General features: G+C 34.8%; 1 pseudogene; it reads left to right on the forward strand.

The window, feature by feature from the left end:
* Nucleotides 1-5,129: 5,129 nt before the first annotated feature.
* LOC149770066 (uncharacterized) lies at nucleotides 5,130-11,383 on the forward strand (annotated as a pseudogene).
* The last annotated feature ends 8,926 nt before the right edge of the window (nucleotides 11,384-20,309 follow it).

The following is a 20,309-nucleotide window of genomic DNA, read 5'->3' on the forward strand; positions in this document are numbered from 1 at the left end:
GCCATCAGGAATAAGTGGAGGAATATACATGACTTCAAATAGATATGCTGGAGAAAACGGTCATTTTCACTTTGAAGATGTAACTATAATAGATAACTGAGAATATAACAACACTTGGAAAATAATTAGTATGATGTGCTGCATACTAAGAAGAAAATTACACGCATTACCTACACGTATTGCCTACACGCATTACCTACACGTATTGCCTACACGCATTACCTACACGTATTGCCTACACGCATTGCCTACACTATTGCCTACACTCATTACCTACACTATTGCCTACACGCATTACCTACACTATTGCCTACACTCATTACCTACACTATTGCCTACACGCATTACCTACACGCATTGTCTATCGCATTGCCTATGTGCACACAAACGCCAGCCACAAACTCTAGCGTGACATATAAACAGCATATAAAAGAACTTATGGAGAATATAATGCATCGGAAAGATAATAAAATATATGGCTGATGTTCAAAAGTTGATTTCGAGGTTATAGTACATATGCATGGTTATTTTAAAGACATTGTTATTTTGAAGGATATCCACTAGAACCAGAACAATTAGTACTAGAGTTATCACCACACAAAAATTAAAGTCATACATTAAAAGAAAGGAACAAAACCTTTGTCGATAAATTAATATGTACAAGCATAAATTTAAAAACAATTGTTATTTGATTAAAAAGAAAGCATCGGTAAGATAATCCATGGAGTTAAATGCCCAAGAGTAAACAATAATATTGAAATGAATTCTTTAAAAAAAATATAATTAATCATCAATCTTTCGGAAACATATGGGATAATCTTATAAACAGAAAGAGATTTGTGTAAGAATATCTACATATGAACAAAAATATTAATTACGCTTTGTTGTATTTCATTATTAAAGTTTGCCTATAACAACTGTCATTCTCAGTCAACAAAGCCAATAAGATATTTTTAATTGTTTCCAAGTCAGTCTCCAGTGTATCTGTCCCTAAATTGTATCATTTGTTCAACAGGATGCACGCATTGCTGTACTTTGGCATGTTAGAACGTGTTCGGTCTTGCTCACCTTTCCTTTCATTATATATATATATATATATATATATATATATATATATATATATATATATATATATATATATATATATATATATATATATATATATATATATATATATATATGTGTGTGTGTGTGTGTGTGTGTGTGTGTGTGTGTGTGTGTGTGTACTACATTTTTCAATAATTTTTATCTTTAGGTTTGACATGTTTTTTTTTTTTTTAAACAATGAAAATTGTTTGTAGGTCTGTTAGAGAAAAATATAAGTAATGTGTAATACGAGGTCGGCTGGAAACAAAATTGACAGTGGTGGCATAGTTTGTGCTTGTTTGCTTTTTCAATGCGGACTTGTACCCATTTAATTTTTTGTAATAATTCACATTATTTACAAATCCACATTTAAATCAGATAAAATCCTTTCTGAGGGTGACTTGATGTTGTATGACGGTTAGACTTTAAAATCAAACATTATTACTCGAGGCGTATAAGCTGTCTATCATATATGAAGAGCAGCGTAGTGTATTGTACATGTGATTCTTACAGGTATTTTGGCCTTATTCCTAAGGGTTGTTATATTTGCGATACACTGCGCCCTAGGCAAGAATCAAATATTAGATTACTCGACATGGTCTTTGATTATGTCCTGTACGCGTCACCATTTGATTGGCTGGCAAAATTGAGCCAAAGGGTATTTTATTCAAACACACTGAGTGTTAAACACAGTTTCTTTATTTAATATTATTCATTACACATTTATGTATTCCCCTCACGACCTTCTGTATATGACTCAACTCTTGTTAAACAGGATTGAGGTTGGTGGTGCGAGGAATTCGTCAAATTGCAGAATGCAAACGCATTGGAGCAAATAATTTAGTATTTTTCGTTCCGCTGATTGATAAAAGCATACTTATGTATTTATAGCAAATATTACGCATACATGCATATTTGCTAAGGAAAAACGTAATTGGCTTAACTGTTTTCTTAAGCTATCTTTAAATTACGATCAAATGTCTATATAGAATCTTTTTCAAGATAGATCACGTGTTAGATTGCACTGACACCATTGGCTATTTATTTGCTAGCATAAGAAGAATACTCACGCCAAAAATTAAAATTAGGAAAACTGATTCACCATAGCTAATTTTCCAAACTCTAACATTACTCATGACAATACATTTTTCTGTTATTGTGTTGTTCTCGTTGTTGCAACTAATTCAACAATAGTATGAAATGAAAAGCTTGCTATCTCTCAAATAATTCACATAATACGCTAGTCGTAGACACCGTTAATAGCGTCATCGTCGGTAATTCGTATCCACATGTCATCGTTTTACGTGCGTGTATTTTACTGATGTACCATACCGACTCAAATTACTAAGGCCAGTATTTCTTGCTTTGGGAAGGGTTAACGCCATTTTTCAGCGCATGATTGGTTATACATTGTGGCCGGTATAGCTGGAATAGAAATAGGTCGATAAATCAGCCCTTCACCCATGATGTTATTGATTTTCGGGTGAGGTGCTGATATTACCTATTCATTAAAAGCTGCAATTATCTGCATATAAATTTAGCTGCACACATCGGTGTACATGTTATACACTTACCGGTATTTCTCGTGGCTGTGCAGCTACTTTCGGCTGAAGGGTTCGTTTGGTGACATGTAGATTATATTTCCTGAGCAAATCATATGTTTAGTGACTTGTAAATCCACCTGGAATAGAACAACCATCTGTCCTGTGGCCATTTTGAATTTCGCGCTTGATATTGCTGTTACCAATTACCGGTATGTGTCTAAAGTGTACGCAGGGTTGTTCCGGAATGATTTGCATGCAGCAAGATTGCACATTTTAATAACAGTTGACATCAGACCCATAACATCGTACATCAGTATCAACACAGATTTGTGGGGTTGATTTATCGGACTATTAGAGAAAGAACCTGGGGAAACTCCGGTAAGACTCACCGATCCAAGGTATGCTTCTGGCAAGCTTTCTCACATACCTGAGGTTCGAACCCACTCGGACGGAGTTGATATGGCTGGGATCGGAGCCCCTGTCTAATTTGGTGTAACTCCCCTTATTATGCCTAACACATACTTCAAACCTTGGAAAATTATAAAGAACACTGTTCGTTTTTATAAATACAGATGCTAAACTCTTAAGTAGCACTCGATCGATTCCCCTTATTGAAAACTCCCTATGTATATCGCCGAAGTGTTGATGCCATATTTTATAATTATTATCACTTTCGAATTTCTTACCCTCTTAATTAGTTCTCTTGACACCGTAATGATAGTAAATACATTGTATCGTAATATGATGTTATGTAGCCATTTTTACCGTAGACTCCTATGTTTAAATTCCTCTTGTTACGGTTAACTAAAGCGTTCATATGTTTTCAAGTTAAACGATTTTGTCCCTGTCTATTTAGCCAAGAAGTATAATGTTGCTTTATGCCTAAAATAAGGAGGAATCTTTTACAATTCGTTTTAATTGCAAAACTGGTACAATTTAGTTACGGATATGCAGTAGATTATCATTTATTCTTCGTCATTGCTTAGTTTTCTTGGACGAAAACACTGACTTTATGCATATAGTAGTATCGTGATGCATATCATTACAAAAGTGGCAATGTATTGCCAATACAAAGTTAAAATCGAAAAAAGAATTGCCCAAACATATTCCCGGAAAAACATAGTGAATGTAAACCATGTACTGAATTCTGAATTTACTTTCGTTTCGATCTTTTGAAATGTCAAATTGCTTTCATATAATTATACTTATTGCTATTATTATTATTATTGCGTCCGACTCGGATGAGGGAGGTCGTGGATTCGATCTCCGGTCTAGTCATACCAAAGACTTACAAAAATGGTACTAACAGCTGCCTCGCTAGGCGCTCAGCATAAAGAGGTTAGTGTTAGAACTGGTCGGCCTGGTGTCGGGATAATATGACTGGGTGGAACGTCATGATACATGTCTGCAGCATGATGCCCTAGTGCTAGACATCACCATAAACTGCCACTCTGCAGATATCGTAGCGATATGACTGAAACATTGTTAAAGCTACGTTAAAAATCCAAATCACACACACAGACATTATTATTATTATTATTATTATTATTATTATTATTATTATTATTTCTCCTTAAAATATATTTATCTCCTGAAAACACCTTTTTATAGTACGTCTTATGCTCCAAATGATAAATGGATGGTGTGGCAATGTCCGACCTGACTAGTCTGGCAATGTCCGTACCTGACTAATGAGGCAGTGTCCATACCTGACTAGTTGGGCAATATTCCGTACATATTCAGTGCGACGAAGTCCGAACCTAATCAATGTTGCAATGTCCCAACCTAATCAATTTGACAATGCCTGTGTGCTTGTGAAAGGTCTGTATGACTTTCTAAATTATTCAGAACTGATTAATCGCTATGTCCTAGATAATAACTTACAAGCCTAACATTTTCTATAAAATCCAAGTTTTACTTTCTAAATATCTGCCACTTTATCAGAGAGAAGTTTTAATGGGTGGTATATAAGTGGACAGAATCAAGATAAAAATACACTGCAAAACTATCATTTTGAAAACGTTTAAAAGATGATGGCATCGTTTGCATCCAGCGTTCCCTCTCCTCATTCTCACAACCATACTATTTAGAACGTACAATGAAACATAACTAGACTACCCTGTGTAATTTAAGTATAAAGGCAATATCAAAAATGTAATTTATCATGGAGTTTTGGCATTTTCACTGTCAACTGGAAGTGTCACATTTTGTAGCATGCATGATTTACTATGCCAGCGATAATGATATAATTGTTCATAATATAGTGACGTAATGTCTAGACCAGCTGTTTCTGTTAAACGATGTTGTTATTTCTAAGATGATTACATACTGTATTATGTTCTCCTAGTTTGTTAGTAGGACGATCTTACATGACTTTTCTCTTAAAAATGCCATTTAATAAGGACTGTTCAAGTCCCTTATGTTACAAGCTGTGTCTGCTAGGACGTAATGCATGAAAACAAAACGTTTCTTTAGACATCTATCACGAGCCTTACCTATATGCACTTGATTGTGGCCTCTCGTGATCATGTAAATGTTAGAGCTTCAAAGAACAGTACGTAATTTGAGTGTTAGCGCTTCGAAGAGCATTAGCAGTAGGTAGTTGGAAAGCTCAAACTATCACGATATTTTAAAAGCAATTCATTCTGTTTTGTTTCCTTTGCGGGCGCTTGTTGTTTTAAAACCTAACTTTAAAATGATCGAACCTTTTATCATTCACGTAACTACAAAAATCTAGTTATTTCAATTCGGATTATTGTATTCTCATTTACGTACTAGTTTACAATCACTGAATCACTCAGATTAGAGGATATTATTTCATTAATTGTATTACTTACAAGACCAGTAAAGCTGCGAAGACAACTCGAGTGGTAAATAATGATATATAAAGGATATTTGCCGGAAACGAGTGAATAACGGATATATTTCATGGAGTGTGCAAAAATACATTTTCCGCCCAAGAGATAAAGCATATTTGTTATTTACTTGTCGCAAGTGGATTTTCGTTTTACTTTATGCTCAAACTTATTGGTTAGCAAGACGTACTCTATAACAGACTGAAGTACAATATTTCTTATTGAATACCGCGCGTAGTCAGCCGTTTACTAATTATGTTCTGCTATGTCTTGTGATTATTCGGCAAGAAAATATAAACATAACATAACTGTCCTTCCCAATTAAAATAAAAGTAGCACAGTCGCGCCTTGCTGGATTTGAACTGGAATCTTCTTTAAAGGGTGACGGCCATATTAACGTCTCGACCATGTCAGCTTCTAATAAAAACATCGAATTTCGTTGCTATAATGTTATCCATGTATATTGACGGTCAGTGAAAAATTAATGATATTTTCACTCGAGTTAAATATCAAGATTATTTCTATCCGAAAATCCAGTAATTCACAGCCTAGCATAAAATAAATGTTTTACATATCTTGAATAATGTCACAAAACTGCTTTTTATTGAATTTAAAGTATATTTTCCTATTTGTTTGCATGGGATAAGAGTGGGGTAAAAACTAATATCTCAGACGAAATCAGTAAAGATTACTTTCAATGACGATAACACTCAGGCAAGCAGCATCGTGTTTAAAACAATAAAGTGCGAGGAAATGACACAAAATGAATAAAAGATACATTGAATTGAAAACATGGTTAGATCAACTGTCCTCCTATGCAGTGCACAAGTAGGCAAGAATATATTTCCCTACAATATGTTAATGTAAGGAGCATGTGTTGTCAGTGTCAATTAAGAATTGTTGAACGCAGGCATCTAACAAAGACAGGAAATGTTGAAAATACATTTAACTGTTACAGATGTTTTCTTTTTCAAAAGACGCTCGGGCAGGGAAAGTGAAAACAAAATAGGATATGGCTTAAATGACGATTTTCAATGGCGGAGACCTAAACAGATGCGGTCTGTTTAAGGAAAACTATTTACGACGAGAATGTTAAGGATTTTTTGACATAGGTAAACAATGAAGATTCATACTAGCTCCTCAGATAAAACAACAAAGTATTTGTGGTAGATTGTTAAAAAAAATTCTAAAGACAAGAATGCGAGAATAATTTCACTCAATCCAGAAATGGGTCGACGTTTATTTAGACGGGTACAAGAACAAGAGTAATATTAGTTTTCTGTGTTTCTTTGATTACCGTTAAATGGTGGCTATCAATGTCAAGAGGATGATCGACCACGGTATTATAGGCCTGATCGTGCGAATATTAAAAACATGATATCAATGGATGGAAAAAATAAAGATCTGGACAGAGATATAGAACTCGAGTTTATTGATAGGATACACTTCTAGAAAAATTAGATTAACACAAGGTTCTAAAAATGCAAGTAGCAGTTCCGTTTACATATATATGACAACTTTTACCATGAGCGTTTGGAACTTCAAATGTACGGCACGTCTGTATAACCTGATCTGGTTTTACGCCCCTTCCCAGATTCAAAGCTGCTTGTCTGTTCTAGTCGATTTATTCAGCAAAGCTCTGTTCCCTCTGGGCTTCCCTCTTCGTTTAGGCGTGGATTCTTTAATATCATACGTACCGACGTGGGATATATGTTCTTTGCTTTAGATTTACTTCTCTTTTCATCCTTAGTGGTATCGGCCCTATAAAACCGACTTCCGACTACTTGTCCCTTGGACAAGTTTGACGACGTGTTACTACCCACCAGGCCAAGAGCTTTTTTTGCCTCAATAGAAAGCTTTGACCAGTTTTGCGGTGTAAGACATTTATTAGCACACTCCCCTCCAGAATCTGAAAATTGTACTTTTATTAGGCTTCCCTTAATAACGATCTCTGGAACGTTTCAACGGTTGACAAGTATCTCAACAGGTACATCGCTGTTTCTGCAATATTTAAACCTTTGGCATTTTCAATAAACAAAACCAGAGCATTACCCGTTCATCAGTTTCGCCTGATACAACTATCAAAGGGAACCTCAATAAGAACTAATCAAGTCGGTACAAGATTATTAACAAACGGGCGTCTTCAAAATGTAATGGTTTTAATTCCGTTCCAAATCACTTACATCAATCTAATATTGCTATGTTTCACAATAACACCGGCAAAGTTCACACCGTTATGTTTTTTTAATGACATGTGCAAAACTCATACTGTTACAAATGTCAGTAGCACATTCTTTTAAAAAGGGTCAAACAGTTAATAGTTTTTAAAAGGGATAACTGACTTCACTAACGTATATTACAAAACCTGAGGGATGTTATAATATTCAATGATATGGATCCAAAAACAATATTAGAAGGAGTTGCAGAGTAAATGGCACATCATATGTTCACTATAAGTTGAATAATCATCTGTTCAGGTACTGCTAGAGCATGGTTGACTCCAGCTATTATTGACTATCAGGTCTCAATTACCTGGATCTGTGATTAATGCTGTTGGTCTCAAGCTAAATTTACTGTGCAGAAACCATTATCTGTATAAAAACATATCATGACCGTTACCTTTGACGTTTTGATTCCATATAATTTAAAAATTTCTTTACTACCCAAAGTGAAAGCTATCCACAAAGTTTCATCAAGGAACGCACACTAGAATAGGAAGCTATCCAATAAGATTTATCAAGGAACGCACGCTAGAATAGGAAGCTATCACCAGTTTTATCAAGGAATGCACGATAGAATAGGAACCTATCCACAGAAGTTTCATCAAGGAAAGCACACTAGAATAGGAAGCTATCACCAGTTTCATCAAGGAACGCACGCTAGAATAGGAAGCTATCCACAAAGTTTCATCAAGGAACGCACACTAGAATAGGAAGCTATCACCAGTTTCATCAAGGAACGCACACTAGAATGGGAACCTATCCACAAAGTTTAATCAAGGAAGGCACACTAGAATAGGAAGCTATGACCAGTTTCATCAAGGAACGCACGCTAGAATAGGAAGCTATCCACAAAGTTTCATCAAGGAACGCACACTAGAATGGGAACCTATCCACAAAGTTTAATCAAGGAACGCACACTAGAATAGGAAGCTATGACCAGTTTCATCAAGGAACGCTCGCTAGAATAGGAAGCTATCCACAAAGTTTCATCAAGGAACGCACGCTAAAATGGAAACCTATCCACAAAGTTTCATCAAGGAACGCACGCTAGAATGGAAACCTATCCACAAAGTTTCATCAAGGAACGCACGCTAAAATAGGAACCTATCCACAAAGTTTAATCAAGGAACGCACGCTAGAATGGGAACCTATCCACAAAGTTTCATCAAGGAACGCACGCTAGAATGGGAAGCTATCCACAGTTTCATCAAAGAACGCACGCTAAAACAGGAACCTATCCACAAAGTTTCGTCAAGGAACACACGCTAGAACAGGAAGCTATTCTGCAAAATAAGTCAAAAAGACTTTACTATTTGATCTGTGGCCCTCAAAACCAATATATCTCTTCCATACCTCAGGTACAAGTCCATCACACATTTTGGGTAAGATGCCTTAAACAACTCAAGTTATTATCCAGAACAAACTGGACTTCAGTGTATGTAATAATATTATAATTATTGGTGATTTAAATGCGGACCTACCGAGAGCTTAATCAAGGGGTCTCAGAGAGGTGCTAATGCTTAATGACATGCAAAATATAATAACTGAGCCGATCAGTGTAACAGATACATCTGTAACTCTGTTAGATCCTATTATTACATCTCCACCTATGCATGTTTTTCATTCTCGAATTATCTCTGTGGATGCAAATGTAAGTGATTACAATGCTTGCTTCTTAAATCCTCGACTGCATTTTAAATATACCACTAGTAATAACAGAAAAGCATGGCTTATAATAAAGCGAATTTCAAATATTTAATAAACTTATATCAAGTATAGACCGGAGAACACCTTTTAGGAGCTTGTCGTGACGTAAATAATAATGCCGTTCGGATGAGGGACAAATGTGGTAGGACGGCACAATTCGCAGAACAAGCATTGAGTGCGACCACGCGTAAAAAGCAGAATGTGTTATGTATGATTTGCTGTTATAGCGAACGCTGATGACACCAGTGTCAGTCTTCCGCTTATACGCTTGAAAAACGAAAAACAAACTATCGAATTTATTAATAACAGAACAAGATGTTTGTGATGTAATCAACATTTTACCAGCCCACACAGTATGTAGTGTCGATAAAATACGTCACCATATGCTCAAAGGAACCATCGCATCCTTATTTCACCACTCTGTGTCCTATTCAATATATCCCTTTCTACAAATGTGTTGTCATCTTTATGGAAAACAGCGACAGTAATGATGGTGCATAAAAAGGGATGCACCACTGATCCATCAAATTATCTGCCTATTTCATTATTAATTTGTGTTGGGAAAGTTATAGAAAGAATTATTTTACGCATTGTTATAACCACCTACACTCAACCGATCTTGTTATAAATGTAAATCCGGTTTTCTTCCCAACAACTACACAGTATTTCAGCTCATGTACCATAATATATGTATTGCTCTTGATAACATGGATAACATGTGTATGGTCTTTTTCGATGTATCTAAATCATTTGTCGTAAAGGTTTAATGCATAAATTCAAGTGCAGTGGCAATGATAGCTATCTTATTGATTGGTTATAACTACCTATCAAATGATTTGAAGCAGTTTTTGTAAATAGTGCTGAATCAAATATTTTTCTGCTGGCGTACCATATGGTTCTCATTTAGGTCCAGTTTTGTTTGTTGTGCGTATTAGCAATATAGGTGATGACCACGTGAGCGCAACGAGACTCTTTGCTGATGATAACTCACTGGGGTATTCATCTAATGATACTTGCTTAGAGTATGTACAGATCACTGATTTACATACAGTTGACGATTGTCAAGGCGGCGGTTACTTGATTTTAATGCAGACTTGCAAACAGTTGACGATTATCGCGACAGTGGTTGCTTGATGTTAATACAACCCAAACTGAAGCAATGAAATCTAGAACCGGTTTTCCCTGAACTAAAATTAAAAAAAGAAATCATCTCTTTTGTTGAGTTCCACAAACATCTTGGAGTAAACTGAAGTAGTCTAGGAAACTGGACCAAATGTATTTATAATATATTTATGTCGTTCAAAAAACAATTAAATCTAAATTTAGCTGAAACACGTTAGAAAGGATATATATTACATTCATCCGCCCCGTATTAGAATACGCTGATGTTGTATGGGATGGTTGCTCGACCAAAAATTTTATCAAATGAGAGCAACTACATTCAGAATCAGGGCTAACCAGAAGTTTCTCGTGTCATAAGAGTTAGAAAGAAACTGGTTGATCTACCATGATAGATAGAATAAATTTCCATAACTATGTTTCTTCAATAAGCGTTTATACTGAATCTCTCCTTCTTATCTTACCTTGCTGACCTATTACCATCACTAATTGATGAGACAAACAGGCATAACCTCAGAAATATGAATACCTTTAATCGCATTAATGCCAGACTCGAAACAAGCATTAACTCATTCTTACACTCTTGTATTCTTAGGGTGCACTTCCAGATTCATTCAAAAGTAAGAGTAAGTAATCTATCTTCATATGTAAAACAGACAAAGAAGACACAAGTGCCTATCCATTTTTTCATTAGAAACAGGAAATTATCCATTATGCATACTAGAATTCGAAATAATGTAGTGATTTACAAAATGATTTACATTCTAATCATTAGAGAGATAGTCCATTAATAGCGTGTGCTGATGATATATAAAATGCAAATCATTACATATTTACTTGCAAATACTAGATTGCACAATTGGTTCTGAATCTAAATCTACTCCATGTATCAGCGACTATCATTTGTTATCCGGATCATCTGACTTTACAGCGAACGTTATTAATAGTTTGTTTGACTTGTTCTTAATGTATATTAAAGACACGAAACACTTTACATAAATACGGAGTATTCACAATTTGACTTCTCTACTCAATTAATTTGAGCTAATTTAAATTGTAATTAACAAAGACATGATTTCATAAGTTTTAGCGACTGAATTAATTTTGGTGTATCTACTAATATCCAGCTTCTGCCACGATCATTAATTGATTATTGTTGTAAATGTTTCTCTTTCTCTCAACTATCTTGCCTGAATCATGTATCTTTTCTTATATTTGTATCAGTTCATATCAACTTACTGTCGCTATTCATGTAAATTACATATCGATTGTAGAGGAAGGACTTATTGTAAGTTGTGAGAACTTGAAGCCCGAATGGCAATAGCACGTTTAAACCAAATAAGCATACTCCTTTTCTCAGTCACTATGTCCTTGACCTTGACCGTTTGACTACAAAATAGCAGACGTCTTTTGTACCTAGCGTGTAAGTAATTATAAGATATTTTTTTTATAAAGTACAGGCTTACTTTGGTAACTGAGATTTTTGTTAATAGTCCAAGTTTCTTCTCTTAATCACATTAACGTTTTAACCTAGGGTTGGAGAGGGCAGAGTGGTTTAAACTGCTCGCCTTAAGTGACCACTGCCATCTCCTATCTGTCAGCGTTGGATCGATTCTCTGGCTCGGCCAATGTGGTACGTTAAAAAGATGCCAGTAGCTTCCCGTTGGTAGGAGCTTCCTAATGGGTTCTTTCTACGCCAGTTATAGTGAGACCATTTGTTTCGATGGATTTTTTTTTTTTTTTTTTTTTTTTTTTTGGTTTTCTTTATGATTGTTTTGCTGTCACAACGACTATGCCCTTTTGACCTCGAAATATATAGGTTTCCTTCTTACTCCAGGTACATGACATCCACAAGGTGTTGCAATAGTAAATGGTGTAGAACTTGAACGTTGCGGCAATGAAATTGGTACCAGATAGACGGACGGCCATCACAACATGCTACAATAGTTTATGTCTCTGTATGTGTATAACCGTATATTTCTTTGTACAGGGGATATAAAAAAGTCAGTAAATAAGAAGATTAAAAAAGCTGGTTTTATATAATAGATAATAACAAGGGGATTTAAACAATAATGTATGACCCGCTAAACAATAAATAAATACCATTCAATTAATTGCAACTAGGGCACAGGCTAATAAAATAAATGTAAGGAACAACAAGACTAGATGTCTTTGACATGTCTTAGCGACCCGAGTATTCGCAAAGATGTCTGTCTTATCAAAATAGATTTAGCCTAAAAATAGCATCACATAAATAAAAACAAAAAAGGAACAATTATCATAACTAGTAGACAGGCTAATAAACTTAAAATTAGGGAATAAATAAGATCAGATGTCTTTGACATGTCTTAGCGACCCGAGTATTCGGCAAAGATATCTGTCTTAATCAAACAGACTTAGCCTGAAAATACGATAGCAACATACTAATAGCTTCATCCAAAAACCTAGGAAAATAAATCAAACATAAAGATAGATTAGCAAGTACTTAGCCCAACCCTAAACCCACATATATAGAAACAAATTATATATATATATATATATATATATATATATATATATATATATATATATATATATATATATATATATCTTTTATTTTTTCTTTCTTTAAAAAAAAATTAATTATTTTTCTAGGGTACCACAGACCTACAACATGAAATTAAGGACACCAACATATATTCCTTCCGCGCAAGGTGACCGCAGATTATCTGTAGTACAACAAACGCAACTGCACTAATGCACAGCCTCTCCTGGAGGCACTAAAACAATTAGAACACCTAGATAAGACCCAAAATACTAGAATATATAAGGTGGTCTAAAAAGCACAAGACCATCAGGCCCCGCACAAGGCGGTAAATTCTATCAAGAAAGGAAAACTTACTATAACCCCAAAATGAATACATGTAAGGTGGTTCAAACCCCAAGGACCATCAGGCCCGGCTGCACAATGCGGCAACAAAATACCTAGCGAAACTAGTTAGGACCCTAAACTTAAGTATATATGAGGTGGTTCAAACCGCAAGGACCATCAGAAAAACTGCACAATTGCGGCGCACTATTAAGTCTTGGAAAGTTTAAATAACCATACACAAAATGGTAAACCCAAACCAAGAACCACAACACCTAAATCAGACTCAATATATAAAGTTTAAATAACCCTACATACTAATGCTAAGCGGTCACTGGTGCGGTACTATGTTTAAAAAAAAAAAAACGGTACAGAATATATCTCCAAAAATCCGTCAAAACGACAATTCATTAACCTTTTGGCAAGAGAGTCAAAAACTTTATACTCTGGATAAACCAAGGTGCCCTTCTAGTGAGCAGGATCCTCCCTGACCTAACCATCCTCCTCGCCGCCGCCGGACATTAAATTAATAAACGTGAATAGCACATTTTAAATACATGAAGGAAGAGGCACTTTTTCCTCTCTTCATGAACAATTAATTAACCCTCCACATGGGAATAAAACCTAGGTGTCCCGATGTGACCAACTGGCGTCACATACTGCTTAGTTGACACCTAACGCATTTAAAGCAGACTGAATTGCTCCCTTTAACTCGAGTGTGTGCTGGGTCTATCCCCACTTGAGTGTAGCCTTACATTCAGGTCGCTAGGGTCTATGAAGCCAGTCATATTGACCCAAGACCTGACGGCTCAGTTAAATAGTGGCCTTCTCAAATCGGTGAACTATTTGCTACGTTCACATCGTAACACTTTATATCTTTCTGTTTCTCTTTGTGTGCCTGTCTCTTTTCATTTATATCACATACTTTACCTTATAAAGGAAACCAGGTGGCAATTCGTCAACAGGAAATGATCCATCTAGGCATCGACATGCCTTCTCAAATCGGTGTACTATCTGCTACGCTCACATCGTAACGTACACATCACAATGAATTAAATGTCTCGTCATGCATTAGGCTTCTTATACAGGAAGGATGGCATAACCTGTTACATAAAATCATTTAAAGCAGTCCACAGTCTGATCTATAATTAATTATATGGTATTCCATAGTACATTCTTTACCAATGTTCCAATTTAGGTTGGTATACCGTAGTACATTCGTTACTAATGTCTACCTAATTTAGAGATTGTATATATGTGCCAAATGGCAGAGTTTGGAATCTTGGTATGCAATCATTTGTGTTGATTTAAAGAGTGCCCCAGAATACGTGAAGAGTTCATGGATTTGGGAATTTGAAAAACAAATCCGAATGGGAATGGTTGGCTATTTTTAATGGAACGGAAAGGAAATCAGACGAATTTCCAGGCACAATATAATGAGACATGCATCCAACATTTTTATCGACAAAATTTTCAAATGTTTAGATACTGTTTAGTACGACGTTTTCTCATTTTGTCTTCATCAAAGCATCTATTTGGATTCGCTAGTGTATTTTGAAAAATTAGTTTACCAAGTATTAACACCGTTCAAACTGACTTTGATTTATTTATTCATGAATTCATTAATTATATTTTTGTTTTTGTTTTTGCATACATGCATTCATTCGTGTTTACCTGCTTAACGTCCAGCTTGTATACAAATAAATGACCCAGTAACAAATAAACCAAAATAATGTCAACAATTAAGAAGCTTTATCAATGCCAATAATTCAGAGGAAGAGGCAAGATGTGAGTGGGTTTTGGGGGGATTATACGAAATTGTGAATAGAAGAAAGCTGGTATGTAATTTACTTCCGACAGAAATCGATGCCGCGTGAATAAATCCAAATAAAGCGTGACCATGGATGATAGCCTCATGATCATTTCGAATAATACAACTAAAGCACAGAACAAGAAAATACACTTAATATCTTTGATTTGTCGATAACATTTCTTTTTATTTGATGCAAAGGAGCATTCCAAGCTTTAAAAGCTAATGACTCAGTACTGGTGTAACAGGGGAGGCATGGTGACTCCTTTTATTTTGGAGATGAATAAAGTATTTCAAAATGCCAATTTTGAGTTTAAAAATGTTAAGTTAATAGCATGAGACTATTTACTTAAAATCTCGTGCAGGATCAATTTTGACGCTTTCATTGATTACATCATTGGAGAATGGTATGGCATAATGAGCAACACAGTCTAAAGATCTAAATGTTTATCGGCTTGCACCGGAAGAGACATTTGCCAACATGCAAAAATTACAGATGAAAATATAAGCCAACATAGCCAACTTATTTTGCCCTCGTTTTGATTACGGATGAACATCGTTCATGAACTGCTGCTGCTGATATTAAGGAACAGAGTGAAGATTTAAACTTTCCCTCTCCGTTAGATATGAGGAACGTAAACTTTATTTTTCATTGGAGAACCGTAAGTTGTGTTTCACTTGTAAAGATCATTCCAATTTATTATTCATCGGTTCCCACAGGCATGATGACTCGTACCTGTTTACACGGGTGTTTTGATTTATTCACAAAGCTGGATGTAGTTACGATATATCGCGCCTTGGGCATGAATCAGATCTTTTTATTATGAGTGAAATGTGTTTTGGTCATGCCATGTTCCATCGCTATACGATTGGCTGGCAAAATCGAGCCAGAAGCCATTTTTACATTTAATAATAATAATAATAATAATAATAATAATGAGGAATTTGTATAGCGCCTAATCTCTAGAAGCTCTAAGCGCTTTAATTTGGAGTATTAAATAACGTTTGTTCATAAAATGTTACGCATTGGAAAATTAAGTTATTCCGAACAAGATGACTGAACTCGGTGTGAACAAGATTGGAGTCGGTGGTGCGAAAGGTCCTTGAATATTTGAAAGCAAACGCCTTGTTCCTCATGATTTAATATTTATATCACACTGATTCATAGAAAACCACACAAGCATGTATTTACAAATAAAAATAGTATGCCTGCGTGCATATTTATGAGGAAATGATTTACGTGTACATAAATGTCTTTTTTATGAAACGTAGTTAAGTTACTTTTTTTTGGGGGGGGGGGGCACCAGACAGAAAAAAGTGTTTAATATGCATGTGTGTCCCCCGAAGGTGTGTTGTTTGATTCTTTTTATTAAAAGAATTTTGCTCAAAAATTTATTTTATAAAGTTTTTGATGGGGTATTTATAGTTCCCTAGTGTTATCTTTAGGGTTGTTCATCCGAGCCAGGTTTCCTTCACCTTGCTCGAATTCCATCCCCTAGGCTTTTTTGTGACCTTTGCTAGAGGTCTTCTACGTCCCGTGTTTGCTATGTGTGTATTTGCTATATTGTGTGAGTGCTATATATAGTTTTTGTGTTGAGACAGCAATTCAGTCAGATCTATTTTCAAAGTTTTCTTGATACCATTGATTTAATTTGTTTCGTTAATTTTCAATAATTTTGACTTTGGTGACTGAACGGTGTACTATGACGAAAAATGAAATCCTAGTGTTTTATGTGCGTGCTTATGTGTGTCGCTCCTCGCATGATTTACTTAGAATGAGGTGGGCTGTACTCGAGTGAGGGTCCATACTATATATTTTGTACTTCTCCCGACTCGAGCTCGGCCCCTTCATATTTATTTTATTTATATTTTGGCCAAAATTCTCTAATTTGTTTTAAATTTACTGTACAGTACGGGAGCTGTACAGTTGTCGGAGAGAAGATTGAAAGGAGTATTAGCTATTTCCTAGCCCTGTGCTGTGTTTGTGTTTCGTATGTGCTAATGTTCCATATGGGGTGTTTTCTTAGACTCTTTTATGGGTCTGCCCACTTCGCGTGGCGCCTTGTGATATAGCCCCATGACGTCATTACCTCTTACTTTTCCCATACAGATACCCTGTCCCATCCCCCTTACGTAAGGAAAGTGAATAATTTAAACTTCACTGTAACGTCTTTGTATAATGATTTTTAATATGTGGATGGTGAAATGTTTGACGTTACATTTAATTTATTTGTATATAGGGTTTCTGTTGGTAGATAATTCCTATTTAGCAACATCACATACATACCTGTATATTAAATTTATTTGTTTTATCGTATTATCTCCTCCCAGGGAAAGCAGGGGTGGGACTGAGGTCTTAGCCCGCTTTTGCGTTAATGTCCCTGATGAGCGTTTTACCAAGGCCCCTTTACCCACCTCCGTTCCCTGGTTAGCAGATTATTCTTGTTTATGTTAAGAAACATCAGAAGATTTTTTTTTTAAATTGACTTTTAACTTTGAATTTCAAATAAATTATTTATCTCTACGGTTTTTGGTTTATGATGACCTATGTTTTCTATTTCTTAATTGCTATTACCTGTCCACAGGCCATCATTGTTTTTATAATATAATCGGTTATCTTATTTATTGTATTTTTGTTAAAATTTCCATCCAAATTTAAAATTTGTTTCCTTTGATATTTCTCTTTTTTACAAATTTCCATAATTAATTTAATTCTGTCGTTTTTCGTTATTTCACACTGCCTGGTTAAGTTACGATAGAATGACAAGAATGATTTTAAAACCGAAGAAAAAAATCTACCAGGTCATGTGTTAAATTGTATCAGCAATATTGGCGGGCGTCACGTGTTAGTTGCAACAGCATGATTGTTGGGGTTATCTTTCGCCCTGATTTTGCATGTCCCGACAGGTTGGTCGACGGAAGTATATAGTGGCGGTCATTTAAAACTAATATTTAAGGTAAAATATGCCGTCTACATCTAGCATGATTACATGTTATATTACGTATACGAGCCCTGTTCATGAGACAGGTCATTCATTAAAATGTCGTTTAAATAAAGGACTGTTCACAACCTAACTGTGTCTTCCCAATCACATATTTGAACAAAAGACCACGCAACATCTTCTAACCAAACGTCCATATTTTTTTTTTGGTTACTGATAAAAGTATTAATTCTTAATACGTTCGAAGTAACATATAGCAGTTAAGTATGTTTACTAAGGGATGGTGCAATATAATACAACTTCTCTCAACATGATGTGGTTCTGCTAGACGAGCAATCTGAAATATAATCTGTGTATTGAAAATATTTGAATTGTGTATTTATTCCTTTTTGTTCCAAGAAATACAAAAATTCACATATATCTTTAATAATAATAATAAGTAGTAGTGGTAGTAGTAGCAGTAGTATCACCCTAATCATACCAATCTATTTCCATCTTTTGAATACACTTTAGTATTGTACAACTATTTACCTGAAAATATTATAGTGTGGGAATGTCACTTACCCCCGTTAGTTGTTTTAAAGGAATGTTTGTGATATATCCCATGCGATTATAGAGTTAAAGAATAGCAATAACAGAGATAACAACGTACACCCATCAGCGTAAAATATTCTACTTTAAAAATGTTCGCATTTGATCAGAAAGAACTTATGGTAAGTTGGTGCAAAAGAGGTACATGACTTAGATAAAAGAAGTTCTCATGATTCAATGTGAAGAAGTATAACGGATGATGCTTACAATGTTAACAATGCACAAACCACTCCCATTTCATAGCCATAATGTTTACAACGCACAAATTAAACATACATCCCACTTACGTACTTTAAAGCGATGTTACACATGTAATGTAGACAAGTTCACCGTCTGTATCAAAGTGTCATTTATCTTTTCATGCTTGCTTTAATACGTTAGGAATAAAAATATGAATGTATTATGACGCATAGAACGAATTTCTTCATAACATTACTGCATGTCCCGACAGGTTGGTCGACGGAAGTATATAGTGGCGGTCATTTAAAACTAATGTTTAAGGTAAAATATGCCGTCTACATCTAGCATGATTACATGTTATATTACGTATACGAGCCCTGTTCATGAGACAGGTCATTCATTAAAATGTCGTTTAAATAAAGGACTGTTCACAACATTTATGTTGTAAGTGACTTTACAGATGAAAGCCAAAATGAAGTTCTAATGACTTACAGAATCTTGGTTGTTAGATGTCGTGACGGTATACATGTCATGCGCTAGTTCGTGCTTCAAAACGAATTAGAATTAAGATAAATGTATTGGACCATAATGAAATTGAATTAATTACAATTAAGATGAATGTTTTGGACCATAATGAAATTGAATTAGTTAGAATTAAGATGAATGTATTGGACCATAATGGAATTGAATTAGTTAGAATTAAGATGAATGTATTGGACCATAATGAAATTGAATTAGTTAGAATTAAGATGAATGTATCGGACCATAATGAAATTGAATTAATTACAATTAAGATGAATGTATTGGACCATAATGAAATTGAATTAGTTAGAATTAAGATGAATGTATTGGACCATAATGGAAATGAATTAGTTAGAATTAAGATGAATGTATTGGATCATAATGAAATTAAATTAGTTAGAATTAAGATGAATGTATTGGACCATAATGGACCGTCATGGAATTGAATTAATTACAATTAAGATGAATCTATTTGGACTATAAAATGAAATTGAATTAATTAGAATTAAGATCAATGTATTGGATCATGATGGAATTGAATTAATTACAATTAAGATGAATGTATTGGACCATAATGGAATTGAATTAATTACAATTAAGATGAATCTATTTGGACTATAAAATGAAATTGAATTAATTAGAATTAAGATGACTGTATTGGACGATAATGAAAATAAATTTCGAAAATTTTGATCACGTTTGGGATACCTCCATGCATTAAAAAAAAAACCAAACACTTTGAGAAATTGCCTGAAATTAGATTTCCAGTATTAATTTTCGTACCACTTCAAACATAATGGAAAAGTCCCGAAGATAAAATATCACAAATTAAAATAACTATAACGCAAAATAATATTTTAATATTTATAAAGTCAACTTACAT

This window comes from Sinohyriopsis cumingii, unplaced genomic scaffold (assembly GCF_028554795.1).
Source record: "Sinohyriopsis cumingii isolate HCF-2022 unplaced genomic scaffold, ASM2855479v2 utg002739l, whole genome shotgun sequence".
NCBI lineage: Eukaryota > Metazoa > Mollusca > Bivalvia > Unionida > Unionidae > Sinohyriopsis > Sinohyriopsis cumingii.